A 13,783-nucleotide genomic window follows, 5' to 3' on the forward strand; every position below is an offset into this window, starting at 1 on the left:
TTTTTTATCCAGACGTGCAAATGCTGCCCCCTAGACCCAACAGGTTAAAGAACAACCTCTATGTTGTGTTAGACAGGCAACTTTTTATCCACAATATAAAAGGGGGTGTATAGCCATAACACATCTCGGGTAGGGTCAAACAAACTACCAAACATCAACCAATGCTCTGTGAGTGAAGCAACTGCTGTGCTGGTTTTGCCCTGTACTCGCAGTGCTAGTGTTACTGCTAATCCTAACTCTTAGTCTGACTATACATTCTAACTGGGATCTTAGTGTTATTTATTTTTATTTTTTATTTTATTGAACCTTTATTTAACTAGGCAAGTCAGCTAAGAACAATTTCTTAATTACAATGACGGCCTAGAAACAGTGGGTTAACTGCCTTGTTCAGGGGCAGAACGACAGTTTTTTACCTTGTCAGCTCGGGGATTCATTCCACCAACCTTACGGTTACCGGCCCAAATCTCTAATCACTAGGCTACCTGACATTACTGCTTGTCATAACTCTTAGCCTGCCTATACATTCTAACTGGGCGGTTAGTAACTTTAAATTCATTGAAATAAAGGCTTTTTATGCTATTGTCACTTTTCTGTAATCTTTTAATATAATAAAGGACCTTTGTAAATTGGTCTGTCTCTGTCGTTGTTTGCTGTGGGATTTTATAACTCCTGCTTTTGAATGATTATACAAGATCATGGATGATCAAAATGACAGCTCCCTCAGGACAGTTATCAATTGTCTTTCTACATCCCAAGTCCCATTCCCTACATAGCACCCTGCTTTTGACCAGGGACCCTATGCAGCCCTTTTTACATGTCAGTGTGAAGAACCACTACCTCCTTGGTGGAGAAGTGAGGAAGTGCTTCAGCTAAACCATCTAAACCAGCCACTTATAACAGTATCATTACCATCTGTTTGATATCTAATGGTTCATAGCAAAGTGTTGTTGAAGTGGCTGAAAACAGGTGCAGGTGTATAGAGCAGTAGTCAGAATTATATGAGAGGATCAGAGAGGGTTTTTGTAGAGGAGAGAGGGTATAGTGAAACACTGTGCATAAGTAGCAGCACAGAAATACACTGCACTGTCTTCAGTTCCTCTCAGTTTAGGAATATGTAGATATGCCATTTTCCCAGTTGCAGCATCTCCACTCACAGTAAAACGCTCTTTAAAGGAATCTTCCACGGTAGGACTGGTGAGTAGCACATACCCAATGAGTTTCAGAGCAGTGTTTTGTGCTGACTGCTGGTACCACAGTATAATGTTGTAGCTTGGAATAGTATGGCTGCAGTTCAGTTGAACGTTATCTTCAGGTCCTTTTAGTATTGCAGTAGGAGTCTGCTGGACTTTGTCTGTTTGTGACAGTCCTGTGGATGAAAACAGAACAACTAAAATCTATAGTATTACTCAACATATTGACAGCAATATATTTCGGTAGTAAATATCTTTCATCTGAACAGTGATTTAGTACCTGTCACCCACAGTGGTAGAGTTGCAACATGTATGAGAAGCTTGATCATGTTGATGGTTCTGGAGAGAAATATCACATGAACAAGGAGAAAGGGATTTCAGATAGTCAGAGATGTGATGTCATCTAGTGGGAGTGTCAAATATATTGTTTGCATCCCAAATGGCACCCTATTCCCTATATAGTGCACTACTTTTGACCAGAGCCATATGGCACCCTATTCCCTATATAGTGCACTTCTTTTGACCAGAGCCCTATGGCACTCTATTCCCTATATAGTGCACTACTTTTGACCAAAGTATAGGGGTGAAAAGTAAATAACTCAATAGAGATGAGCAGAACTGAGCTGCCGGAGGGGAAGGACATGACATTAATATGTACGTTGATTTTCAAACAGATGCATTGGTCTCCTAAAGGTCTCCTGTTCAACTTAAAGGTATATTGTGGAACAAACCGGTAACTAAGTCATGGTGAGCACTAGTCTTTAGTTTTAAAGATTAAATATTTTCTATTCTACACTAATAAGACTAGAAATATGCTGAAATTTGATAAGAAAAACCCAAACCGCTTCTTAAAGCAACAACTTCAAACACATTATTGGGTACGATCAAGATTTAATAACAACTTTCTTGATGTGCCCAGAACATCTATAATGGTTTATAGCAGGTGTGCTGGGTGTTAATGTGCCCAGGACATCTATAGTGGTTTATAGCAGGTGTGCTGGGTGTTGATGTACACTACAGTTAAGGAGTGAAGGATCAGAGGGTTTTTGTAGGGAAAAGGAGGGTAACTACATCACTGTGTTTTGCTGGCTGCACAATAATACACTGCACTGTTTTCAGGGCCTGACAGAAGCTGAAGGGATGCTTCTATCTCTCCATCTCCACGGATTTCAAAGTGCTCTTTATATTGATCTGCAACTGTTGGATTCTTATAAAACACAAATCCAATCAGTTTCAGATTAGAATCAGCTATTGACTGCTGGTACCACAATATAGTATAGTAGGAACTAATAGTATGGCTGCATTTGAGTATCACTGTAACATTGGGACTTTCCAATAGAGCTGAGGGAACCTGGAGGACTTTACTGCCCAGAGAACTTCCTGTGAAGAAAACAAGAGATTCATATTTAAACAGACGGATTAATCCGACACAAGAATATTAGCAGGGAGTGTTTTCAGGATGAACAGACATTCTACAGACCTGTCGTTATTACCTGTCAGCCAGAACAATGAGATGGTGAATGTCAGGAAACATCTGATCATGATGACAGACTCAAAAAGATGAAAAACTGACATGATGATGATGATGATGTTTCCTCAGTGGAGGAGAGATATGAGTGTCTCCTGGATGAAGCTCTGAGGTGAAAGGAGAGGGGCTGATGTAGTAGCATATTTTATTTAGGGTGGTGGTTAGTGGGAGTGTCAGAAAGTCTGTACTGTAATGTTTGCTCATAGGACCTCACAGTGAACCTTTCTGATCATGACAATGAAATGATAGACAGACATTATTAGAAGTAGAGTTAGAGGTCCAAATACAGTACATGAAGAGACCATCATCTCTTCAGATATTATATGCTGTCCTATATCAACACTGGGGGTTTAGTGCAGCTGTACTTGTTATATTATATCAACACTGGGGGTTTAGTGTAGCTGTACTTGTTATATTATATCAACACTGGGGGTTTAGTACAGCTGTACTTGTTATATTATATCAACACTGGGGGTTTAGTGCAGCTGTACTTGTTTGGTCATCTATGAATGTTTGAACATCTTGGCCATGTTCTGTTATAATCTCCACCTGGCACAGCATGAAGAGGATGGGCCACCCCTAGAGCCTGGTTCCTCTTTAGGTTTCTTCCTAGGTTCTGGCTTTTTCCTAGCCACCGTGCTTCTACATCTGCTTTGCTTACTGTTTGAGGTTTTAGACTGGGTTTCTGTACAGCACTTTGCGACATCGGCTAATATAAAAAGGGCTTTATAAATACATTTGATTGAATTTCATTGATTCGACGATGTTGCCGCACCTGGATCAGATTGTGATCCTTGTTGCTCCTCTCCTCTGCCCGACACCAACACCAGGCAAACCGGCACCGAAGGCCTCTTCGGCTCCTCCGACCGGGTCATCGGGTGTGGTTATCCACCCGTGATCTTCCCTTAAAGGTAGACTTGCGGAAGTATGTCCCACACCTGCCCCTCAGTCCCCTCGACTTGTTGACAACCAGCCAGCCAACACTCTCCGGCGTCTGTTAGAGGCTTGTCCGGTCCTAGGAACCCTGATGTACCTGGTGAACTGGGAGGGCTACGGCCGCGAGGAGCGGGAGTGGGTGTCTGCCATGGATATCCTGGATCCAGGACTCGTTCGGGACTTCAACCAACTACGTGCTGGCACCGCTCCTAGAAAGGGAGGGTACTGTCATGGTTCCACCTGTCACCAGAGGGCAGCAGAGACCGTCCTAGAGACATTATTGACACTCAGGTGTGTCCTATTGCTAATTACTATTTCCGTGTTAAGGGAGGTGTGTTTTCTGTTTGCATTTGCAGAAGCTTGATTTTGGTTGCCGTTTGAGTTTGTCTCCTGTGTGAGTTTTCGAGACCAGTGTTACTGTGATCCTTCTGTTACCGTTTCTCAGTAAAGTATTTACGTTCATCCTTAAAACCTGTTGGGGCTAGGGGGCAGTATTTTCACGGCCGGATAAAAAACATACCCGATTTAACCTCTCTGGGCTAGGTGGGACGCTTGCGTCCCACCTACGTAACAGCCATTTGAATCCCGTGGCGCATTATTCAAATACCTTAGAAATGCTATTACATCAATTTCTCAAACATATTACTATTTTACAGCATTTTAAAGACAAGACTCTCGTTAGTCTAACCACACTGTCCGATTTCAAAAAGGCTTTACAACGAAAGCAAAACATTAGATTATGTCAGCAGAGTACCCAGCCAGAAATAATCAGACACCCATTTTTCAAGCTAGCATATAATGTCACATAAACCCAAACCACAGCTAAATGCAGCACTAACCTTTGATGATCTTCATCAGATGACAATCTTAGGACATTATGTTATACAATACATGCATGTCTGTTCAATCAAGTTCATATTTATATCAAAAACCAGCTTTTTACATTAGCAGGTGACTAGCATGTGACTAGCATTCCCACCGAACACTTCCGGTGAATTTACTAAATTACTCACGATAAACGTTCACAAAAAACATAACAATTATTTTAAGAATTATAGATACAGAACTCCTCTATGCACTCGATATGTCCGATTTTAAAATAGCTTTTCGGTGAAAGCACATTTTGCCATATTCTAAGTAGATAGCCCGGCATCACAGGGCTAGCTATTTAGACACCCACCAAGTTTAGCCCTCACCAAAGTCAGATTTACTATAAGAAAAATGTTATTACCTTTGCTGTTCTTCATCAGAATGCACTCCCAGGACTTCTACTTCAATATCAAATGTTGGTTTGGTTCAAAATAATCCATAGTTATATCCAAATAGCGGCGTTTTGTTCAAGACACTATCCGAAAGGGTTTCGTGACAAAAAAATTCTTAATATTCCATTACCGTACTTCGAAGCATGTCAACCGCTGTTTAAAATCAATTTTTATGCCATTTTTCTCATAAAAAAAGCGATAATATTCCGACCGGGAATCTGTGTTTTAGTACAAAGAGAGAGAAAATAAAAACATGGGGTCGCCTCGTGCACGCGCCTCAGTCTCATTGTCCTCTGATAGACCACTTACCAAAGGCGCTAATGATTTTCAGCCAGGGGCTGGAATTACATCATTCAGCTTTTTCCCGGGTTCTGAGAGCCTATGGGAGCCGTAGGAAGTGTCACGTTACAGCAACGATCCTAAGTTTTCAATAAAAAGAGTCAAGAAGCCCAAGGAATGGTCAGAGAGGGGACTTCCTGTACAGAATCTTCTCAGGTTTTTGCCTGCCATATGAGTTCTGTTATACTCACAGACACCGTTCAAACAGTTTTAGAAACTTTAGGGTGTTTTCTATCCAAAGCCAATAATTATATGCATATTCTAGTTTCTGGGCAGTAGTAATAACCAGATTAAATCGGGTACGTTTTTTATCCGGCCGTGTAAATACTGCCCCCTAGCCCTAACAGGTTAACTCGGGTCAAACATTTCGGGTAGCCTTCCACAAGCTTCCCATAATAAGTTGGGTGAACTTTGGCCCATTCCTCCTGACAGAGCTGGTGTAACTGAATCAGGTCTGTAGGCCTCCTTGCACCTACACACTTTTTTCAGTTCTGCCCACAAATGTTCTGTAGGATTGAGGTCAGGGCTTTGTAATGGCCATTCCAATACCATGACTTTGTTATACTTAAGCCATTTTGCCAAAACTTTGGAAGTATGCTTGGGGTCATTGTCCATTTCGAAGACCCATTTGCGACCAAGCTTTAACTCCCTGACTGATGTCTTGAGATGTTGCTTCAATATATCCACACATTTTTCCTCCCTCATGATGCCATCTATTTTGTGAAGTGCACCAGTCCCTCCTGCAGCAAAGCACCCCACAACATGATGCTGCCACCCCCGTGCTTCACGGTTGGGATGGTGTTCTTCTGCTTGCAAGCGTCCCCCTTTTTCCTCCAAACATAACGATGGTCATTATGGCCAAACAGTTTTATTTTTGTTTCATCAGACCAGAAGACATTTCTCCAAAAAGTATGATCTTTGTCCCCATGTGCAGTTGCAAACCATAGTTTGGCTTTTTTATGGTGGTTTTGGAGCAGTGACTTCTTCCTTGCTGAGCGGCCTTTCAGGTTATGTTGATATAAGACTCGTATTCCTGTGGATATAGATACTTTTGTACCTGTTTCCTTCAGCATCTTCACAAGGTCCTTTTGCTGTTGTTCTGGGATTGATTTGCACTTTGCGCACCAAAGTACATTCATCTCTAGGAGACAGAACGCTTCTCCTTCCTGAGTGGTATGACGGTTGCGTGGTCCCATGGTGTTTATACTTGCGTACTATTGTTTGTACAAATGAACATGGTACCTTCAGGTACCTTCATAATCTGTCTGTAACCAATTGTTTAAAAAATTGCTTGTGTCATGCACAAAGTAGATGTCCTAACCGACTTGCCAAAACTATAGTTAACAAGAAATTTATGGAGTGGTTGAAAAATGAGTTTTAATGACTCCAACCTAAGTGTATGTAAACTTCCGACTTCAACTGTATCTCCCAAATGGACCTCCTTATCCAAAAAAGAAACATATTATTGTACCGGTCCTTGTCTTCTACTACAAGTTTTGCTTGTTTTGTTCCATTCTAGAATTTCAACATTTTCCATTTACACTTCACTTGCTGCACTTTCAGATTCAAGCAACATTTTCATGGATGCTGACATTTTGGAACAGTCATCCATCGAGCCTCTCTGTCAGCTGACACTCATCCAATGACCAATCGTAACGCACACTGCTGTCTCGGCCTCTGTTTAAGTCAGTGATCTCACACAAGTGATTTCTGTTAACTTTCACCTTGATAATGCAAGACTTGTTTGTGATTATGTCTACGTATCTGTTTTCCTCTGAGTTGCTGCAGGGACGGCTGTATCTTTGAGCCATAGCAGTGAGATTGTGATGATCATATCATCATAAAGGAGGGAGGGACTGAACACTGAACTGAAATGCAATATGTTTGTGTCACAAACTAGAGACTGTCATTCTCTTTATATTATGTATCAGCATGTCTTGTTATCTGACAGTCTATTAGTGAAGGCCTTTTAATAATATGTGTGCTGTGTTGTTTACAGCGATTTGTCTTTCACTTAATTTCTTACATTCTCACGTGTGAAATCAAATTGAATCGCATAGACTATTTAGCTTGTTAGCATGGCGTGCTGGGATTCTACAGATTGGGCGGATTGGATTATGCTGAGCTGCGAGGCACTGGTCCATGGCCAGTGATGAGAACAGCAAAAGCGGTGAGGGAGGAGGAGAGCCCTTCTCAAATGGAACAATAATCTGCTCCGCTCTGTCATGTTGTGGACAAGGCAGCATGGTGCGTCATCCAGAAACATACATCTATTTTCCATAATATATATGTTTGAATTTTCAAACTAGTTTTCATTTGTAATGCATAGAAAGCGTTTTATTGAAAATATCAATTGAATCCCCACAGTGGCATGGACTAAAGTATTAGTATTCATTTAGATCCCCATTAGTTCCTGCCAAGGCAGCAGCTACTCTTCCTGGGGTTTATTATGGATCCCCATTAGTTCCTGCCAAGGCAGCAGCTACTCTCCCTGGGGTTTATTATGGATCCCCATTAGTTCCTGCCAAGGCAGCAGCTACTCTTCCTGGGGTTTATTAAGGATCCCCATTAGTTCCTGGAAGGCAGTAGCTACTCTTCCTGGGGTTAATTATGGATCCCCATTAGTTCCTGCCAAGGCAGTAGCTACTCTTCCTGGGGTTTATTATGGATCCCCATTAGTTCCTGGAAGGCAGTAGCTACTCTTCCTGGGGTTACTTATGGATCCCCATTAGTTCCTGCCAAGGCAGTAGCTACTCTTCCTGGGGTTTATTATGGATCCCCATTAGTTCCTGCCAAGGCGTCAGCAACTCTCCCTGGGGTTTATTATGTATCCCCATTAGTTCCTGCCAAGGCAGCAGCTACTCTTCCTGGGGTTTATTAAGGATCACCATTAGTTCCTACCAAGGCAGCAGATACTCTTCCTGGGGTTAATTATGGATCCCCATTAGTTCCTGCCAAGGCAGTAGCTACTCTTCCTGGGGTTTATTATGGATCCCCATTAGTTCCTGCCAAGGCGTCAGCTACTCTTCCTGGGGTTTATTAAGGATCCCCATTAGTTCCTGGAAGGCAGCAGCTACTCTTCCTGGGGTTTATTATGGATCCCCATTAGTTCCTGCCAAGGCAGTAGCTACGCTTCCTGGGGTTTATTATGGATCCCCATTAGTTCCTGCTAAGGCAGTAGCTACTCTTCCTGGGGTTTATTATGGATCCCCATTAGTTCCTGCCAAGGCAGCAGCTACTCTTCCTGGGGTTTATTATGGATCCCCATTAGTTCCTGCCAAGGCAGAAGCTACTCTTCCTGGGGTTAATTATGGATCCCCTTTACTTCCTGCCAAGGCAGCAGCTACTCTTCCTGGGGTGAATTATGGATCCCCATTAGTTCCTGCCAAGGCAGCAGCTACTCTTACTGGGGTTTATTAAGGATCCCCATTACTTCCTGGAAATTAGCAGCTACTCTTCCTGGGGTTAATTATGGATCCCCATTACTTCCTGCCAAGGCAGCAGCTACTCTTCCTGGGGTTAATTATGGATCCCCATTAGTTCCTGCCAAGGCAGCAGCTACTCTTACTGGGGTTTATTAAGGATCCCCATTACTTCCTGGAAGGCAGCAGCTACTCTTCCTGGGGTTAATTATGGATCCCCATTAGTTCCTGCCAAGGCAGCAGCTACTGTCCCTGGGGTTATTATGGATCTCCATTAGTTCTTGCCAAGGCAGCAGCTACTCTTCCTGGGGTTTATTAAGGATCCCCATTAGTTCCTGGAAAGCAGCAGTTACTCTCCCTGGGGTTATTGTGGATCTCCATTAGTTCCTGCCAAGGCAGCAGCTACTCTTCCTGGGGTTTATTAAGGATCCCCATTAGTTCCTGGAAAGCAGCAGTTACTCTCCCTGGGGTTATTGTGGATCTCCATTAGTTCCTGCCAAGGCAGCAGCTACTCTTCCTGGGGTTTATTAAGGATCCCCATTAGTTCCTGGATGGCAGCAGTTACTCTCCCTGGGGTTATTATGGATCTCCATTAGTTCCTGCCAAGGCAGCAGCTACTCTTCCTGGGGTCCAACAAAATTAAGGCAGTTATACAATTTTAAAAACATTACAATACCTTCACAACAGATTTATCAACAGATTAAGTGTGTTCCCTCAGGCCACTACTCTACAACCACATCATCTGCAAGACAAAATCCATGTGTACGTGTGTGTACGTGTGTGTACAGTACGTGTGTGTGTGTATGCATGTGTCTGTGCCTATGTTTGTGTTGCTTCACAGTCCCTGCTGTTCCATAAGGTGTATTTTTTAAATCAAATTTTAGTGCTTGCATGAGTTACCTGATGTGGAATAGAGTTCCTTGTAGTCATGGCTCTATGCAGTACTGTGCGCCTCCCATAGTCTTTTCTGGACTTGGGGACTGTGAAGAGCCCTCTGGTGGCATGTCTTATGGGGAACGCATGGGTGTCCGAGCTGCGTGCCAATAGTTCAAACAGACAGCTCGGTGCATTCAACATGTCAATACATCTCATAAATACAAGTAGTGATGAAGTCAAACTCTCCTCCACTTTAGGCCAGGAGAGAATGACATGCATATTATTATTGTTAGCTCTCCGTGTACATCCTAGTTTAGGTTTAGAGTTTAGTGAATGATTTGTCACAAATACAATGCTTTTAGTTTTTGAAATATTTTTGACTAACTTATTCCTTGTCACCCATTCTGAAACTAACTGCATCTCTTTGTTAAGTGTTGCAGTCATTTCAGTCACTGTGGTAGCTGTCGTGTATAGTGTTGAGTCATCCGCATACATAGACACACTGGCTTTACTCAGAACCAGTGGCATGTCGTTAGTAAAGATTGAAAAATAAGGGGCCAAGACAGCTGCCCTGGGGAATTCCTGATTCTACCTGGATTATGTTGGACAGCCTTCCATTAACCTCTTGGGGCTAGGTGGGACGCTAGCGTGCCACCCGTGGTGCACTCCATCAACAGCAGGTGCATTTCAAGAGCGGCAAATTTGAATCCAAATAAATGTCAAAATTCAAATTTTTCAAAAATACAACTATTTTACACCATTTGAAAGATAAACATCTCCTTAATCTAACCACGTTTTACGATTTCAAAAAGGTTTTACGGCGAAAGCATACATTTAGAGTATGTTAGGACAGTACATTTACAAGAGTTGTGTGTAATGTTTTGTCAAGTCAAAGACAGGGTCACCAAAACCATAAAACCAGCTAAAATGATGCACTAACCTTTTACAATCTCCATCAGATGACACTCCTAGGACATTATGTTAGACAATGCATGCATTTTTAGTTCTATCAAGTTCATATTTATATCCAAAAACAGCGTTTTACTATGGCATTGATGTTGAGGAAATCGTTTCCCTCCAATAACCGGCAGTCAAGTCAGCGTCACAAATTAAATAATTAAAATTAGAAAACATTGGTAAAATATTATATTGTCATTTAAAGAATTATAGATTTACATCTCTTGAACTCAATCAACTTGCCAGATTTAAAAATAACCTTACTGGGAAATCACACTTTGCAATAATCTGAGCACTGCGCCCAGAAAAATACGCGTTGCGATACAGACTAGACGTCATGTTGGGGAGATCTAAAATCGAAAATACTATGTAAATAATCCATTACCTTTGATTCTCTTCATCAGATGTCACTTCCAGGTATCACAGGTCCATAACGAATGTAGTTTTGTTCAAAAAAGCTCATCATTTATGTCCAAAAATCTCCGTCTCGTTAGCACATGATGTAAGCCAGCCGGACTTCTCGTCATGAACGAGGGGAAAAAATATATTTCCGTTCGTTCAAACATGTCAAACGTTGTATAGCATAAATCATTAGGGCCTTTTTTAACCAGAACATGAATAATATTCAAGGTGGACGAATGCATACTCTTTTATAACGTATTGGAACGAGGGTACCCAACATGAACTCGCGCGCCAGGTGTCTAATGGGACATCATCGTTCCATGGCTCTTGTTCGGTCAGATCTCCCTCCAGAAGACTCAAAACACTTTGTAAAGGCTGGTGACATCTAGTGGAAGCAATAGGAAGTGCCAAAATATTCCTAAACCCCTGTGTTTTTCAATGGGATAGGTTTAAAGTCAATACAACACATCAGGTATCCACTTCCTGTCAGAAAATGTCTCAGGGTTTTGCCTGCCAAATGAGTTCTGTTATACTCACAGACACCATTCAAACAGTTTTAGAAACTTTAGAGTGTTTTCTATCCATATATAATAAGTATATGCATATTCTAGTTACTGGGTAGGATTAGTAACCAGATTAAATCGGGTACATTTTTTTTATCCAGACGTGCAAATGCTGCCCCCTAGACCCAACAGGTTAAAGAACAACCTCTATGTTGTGTTAGACAGGCAACTTTTTATCCACAATATAAAAGGGGGGTGTATAGCCATAACACATCTCGGGTAGGGTCAAACAAACTACCAAACATCAACCAATGCTCTGTGAGTGAAGCAACTGCTGTGCTGGTTTTGCCCTGTACTCGCAGTGCTAGTGTTACTGCTAATCCTAACTCTTAGTCTGACTATACATTCTAACTGGGATCTTAGTGTTATTTATTTTTATTTTTTATTTTATTGAACCTTTATTTAACTAGGCAAGTCAGCTAAGAACAATTTCTTAATTACAATGACGGCCTAGAAACAGTGGGTTAACTGCCTTGTTCAGGGGCAGAACGACAGTTTTTTACCTTGTCAGCTCGGGGATTCATTCCACCAACCTTACGGTTACCGGCCCAAATCTCTAATCACTAGGCTACCTGACATTACTGCTTGTCATAACTCTTAGCCTGCCTATACATTCTAACTGGGCGGTTAGTAACTTTAAATTCATTGAAATAAAGGCTTTTTATGCTATTGTCACTTTTCTGTAATCTTTTAATATAATAAAGGACCTTTGTAAATTGGTCTGTCTCTGTCGTTGTTTGCTGTGGGATTTTATAACTCCTGCTTTTGAATGATTATACAAGATCATGGATGATCAAAATGACAGCTCCCTCAGGACAGTTATCAATTGTCTTTCTACATCCCAAGTCCCATTCCCTACATAGCACCCTGCTTTTGACCAGGGACCCTATGCAGCCCTTTTTACATGTCAGTGTGAAGAACCACTACCTCCTTGGTGGAGAAGTGAGGAAGTGCTTCAGCTAAACCATCTAAACCAGCCACTTATAACAGTATCATTACCATCTGTTTGATATCTAATGGTTCATAGCAAAGTGTTGTTGAAGTGGCTGAAAACAGGTGCAGGTGTATAGAGCAGTAGTCAGAATTATATGAGAGGATCAGAGAGGGTTTTTGTAGAGGAGAGAGGGTATAGTGAAACACTGTGCATAAGTAGCAGCACAGAAATACACTGCACTGTCTTCAGTTCCTCTCAGTTTAGGAATATGTAGATATGCCATTTTCCCAGTTGCAGCATCTCCACTCACAGTAAAACGCTCTTTAAAGGAATCTTCCACGGTAGGACTGGTGAGTAGCACATACCCAATGAGTTTCAGAGCAGTGTTTTGTGCTGACTGCTGGTACCACAGTATAATGTTGTAGCTTGGAATAGTATGGCTGCAGTTCAGTTGAACGTTATCTTCAGGTCCTTTTAGTATTGCAGTAGGAGTCTGCTGGACTTTGTCTGTTTGTGACAGTCCTGTGGATGAAAACAGAACAACTAAAATCTACAGTATTACTCAACATATTGACAGCAATATATTTCGGTAGTAAATATCTTTCATCTGAACAGTGATTTAGTACCTGTCACCCACAGTGGTAGAGTTGCAACATGTATGAGAAGCTTGATCATGTTGATGGTTCTGGAGAGAAATATCACATGAACAAGGAGAAAGGGATTTCAGATAGTCAGAGATGTGATGTCATCTAGTGGGAGTGTCAAATATATTGTTTGCATCCCAAATGGCACCCTATTCCCTATATAGTGCACTACTTTTGACCAGAGCCATATGGCACCCTATTCCCTATATAGTGCACTTCTTTTGACCAGAGCCCTATGGCACTCTATTCCCTATATAGTGCACTACTTTTGACCAAAGTATAGGGGTGAAAAGTAAATAACTCAATAGAGATGAGCAGAACTGAGCTGCCGGAGGGGAAGGACATGACATTAATATGTACGTTGATTTTCAAACAGATGCATTGTTCTCCTAAAGGTCTCCTGTTCAACTTAAAGGTATATTGTGGAACAAACCGGTAACTAAGTCATGGTGAGCACTAGTCTTTAGTTTTAAAGATTAAATATTTTCTATTCTACACTAATAAGACTAGAAATATGCTGAAATTTGATAAGAAAAACCCAAACCGCTTCTTAAAGCAACAACTTCAAACACATTATTGGGTACGATCAAGATTTAATAACAACTTTCTTGATGTGCCCAGAACATCTATAATGGTTTATAGCAGGTGTGCTGGGTGTTAATGTGCCCAGGACATCTATAGTGGTTTATAGCAGGTGTGCTGGGTGTTGATGTACACTACAGTTAAGGAG

The 13,783-nt window shown here is 41.6% G+C and overlaps 1 long non-coding RNA gene across 1 annotated transcript; it reads right to left on the reverse strand.

The window, feature by feature from the left end:
* Positions 1-1,088: 1,088 nt before the first annotated feature.
* Positions 1,089-2,878, reverse strand: LOC123726725 (uncharacterized). Its single transcript, XR_006758846.1, has 3 exons — positions 2,684-2,878; positions 1,482-2,570; positions 1,089-1,366 (listed from the first exon to the last, which is right to left on the reverse strand). It is a non-coding gene; the product is annotated as an uncharacterized lncRNA (long non-coding RNA).
* Positions 2,879-13,783: the final 10,905 nt, after the last annotated feature.

Source organism: Salmo salar, chromosome ssa01 (genome assembly GCF_905237065.1).
Source record: "Salmo salar chromosome ssa01, Ssal_v3.1, whole genome shotgun sequence".
Lineage (NCBI taxonomy): Eukaryota > Metazoa > Chordata > Actinopteri > Salmoniformes > Salmonidae > Salmo > Salmo salar.